Source organism: Haplochromis burtoni, unplaced genomic scaffold (genome assembly GCF_018398535.1).
Source record: "Haplochromis burtoni strain Fernald_Lab_line unplaced genomic scaffold, NCSU_Asbu1 Contig_29, whole genome shotgun sequence".
Taxonomy (NCBI): domain Eukaryota; kingdom Metazoa; phylum Chordata; class Actinopteri; order Cichliformes; family Cichlidae; genus Haplochromis; species Haplochromis burtoni.
In genome coordinates this window covers 175,054-177,367 of record NW_024582390.1, presented here as the reverse complement: position 1 = coordinate 177,367, position 2,314 = coordinate 175,054, and positions in this window count along the sequence as shown.

The following is a 2,314-nucleotide window of genomic DNA, read 5'->3' as shown; positions in this document are numbered from 1 at the left end:
ACAAATGATGTGTCATCTCTGTTTATCTATCCACTGTCTTGTATAACTTGAGAACAGCCTGCAGACTGAGCTGTCAGCTGATAGATAGAATCAGCGGCAATCTATACTTGAAAATTCTCATTACTGCTGTTTGTCCTTTGTCATTATGGAATGAGCATCTGTCCAAAACCCACATCTGATCCAAAATGATTAATAAACAGCTAAACATGTGCTTTAGATCGAGCAGCATTAATGGCAAAAAGACCCGTTTGAGTGCTAAATGTACATTTTTATTGAATCATAGTTATCTGTATTCCCTGAGATTAATATATGCAGCCACGCTGATATTGATTTGAGTTTTCAGCACAGTGGATAAAAAAAAAGTGTGAAATACGTTGTTGTGATAGTCTTTTGGTTCTTCCGTTGCCTTCCCTAGACAACTTCAATATTATATATTCAACAAACCATTTTGTTTTGACAGTAACAAATGCCTCTGAGTTTTTGCAACTCTGGCATCTAAGAAAACTCAAGTTTTTCTTTTCTTTTTTATTTTTGGTTATTGTTCATATTCTTTCTTCCTTATTGTCGAGGAAAGATAGAAGCAATCAAAGGCATGAAAGAAGACCTTGACTGCTACTATCCGAGGGTCCTTTGTATAGGTGCACATGACTTAACTGCTGCTCAAAAAGTACGCAATTTAGTAAATAGTTGGTTTCACGTGTTTGTAGAAGTCACACGTTCAACATATTGTTTTAAAGACATTTTGATAAATATAAAAATGGAGGGAATGAAGCTTATAACCTCATAACCTCACTGTGTAACCTCTCATTTTAATAGCTGGTGTCTGAGGGGATATGGGGTTGGTATGCAAAACTGACATCCTTCAATATATAAACAGAATAAAATCTACCTGAAAATTAACAAACAGATAATGAAAAGTCTTAGTTGTCTATGACTACCTAATCATCAGTTCCAGACGTGTATTACGGTCATTAACTTCCTTCATCTCTGCAACATGTTGCTCGGATAGTTTATCATACTGAAGGTTTATCTAAGTGTGGGGGAGAAGTGCTATGCTGCAGGGAGAGATTGCCTTTACTTGCATGGCACCAACAGAGCAAAACAATGTGCTGCATGATAAAAAATTGCTTCATAACTCTCACATTGTGTGTCTGGCATCATTATGAGGCACAATAGCCTCTGGAGGGCCTGGCTTTTATTGGCGTGCCTCTTGCAGCAGCAAAGTCTCATCCATTAAACAAATCAGGGGGTTATGTATTAGATTAGCTGTACAGCAGGCACTTGGGGACGCCTAGAAGAACACACGAAACCTCATCTCATTCCCTCTCATAATCCCTGGAATAAATTACCTAATTGACAGCATTAGGTTGATACTGTCAGAAGGTGCCACTTAAAGCATAATGTATAATGAAAATACACAACGTTGCTAAATTGCATTTTTGGTATTAAAAATGATAAACGTCAGCCATTTGGGGCATATTTAGAGTGAAGCCTCTCCTCATAGCATGCTGCCAGATCTCATTTTTCAATATTTCTTAATAAATTTGTAGTGTCAGTAATATTAAAAGCTCATTTTTGCTTTGGAATATTTAATAAAGCTTCTGTGTGATAGGAAGCCAGTGTCAAAGACAGAGTCAGGAAACTGTAGGTGGCAGCTTGAACCTCCCACCACCCACCGCGCCACGCCACCGGACCTCTGACCTGTGTGGCGAGAAATGGACTGCCCCCCACTGGTGAAGGGTCAACACTGCAGCAGAGGTTCAAGAAGTGCCCCTCACAGTTCAGTGCACTATTCATTCTGCAGCCAAGCTGAAAACAACAGAGCCTTTTGACTTTCTTGAAAGTGAAAGCTGAAACTGTATGCATCCCATTTTCCAAACTGTACACTTGGATCAGAAAGTTCAGCTCAGTGTTCAAGTATCGGAATCTGTGGGTTAGTGCCAGTGAATGGAATACCTCAGTAAATGTGAGAGCAAAGGCCCTGGATGAACTATAGCTAAAAGATTGATGTTTATTGGCCGGGGTGTGGATATGCTTTTTATGCAATTAAAATCTGCCTCATCTAGTCATAATAAAGCTAAAAACAGAGCATTAATATCATACTTCTGTCTTTTAAAGCCCTCAACATATTGCTGTTGTGGTGCCATATAGTCAATCTAATAATCTGAGTGACTTTTCCATTTCAACTTAAGGTGTTATAAAATGTGTCTAAGCTCCATTATAAACCATTCATTCATGCAGGTAAATATAGTCTAAATGGGTAAAAGTGTTTTGTAACAATGTTGCTTTGACTTTCTGATGAACCAACTCTGTG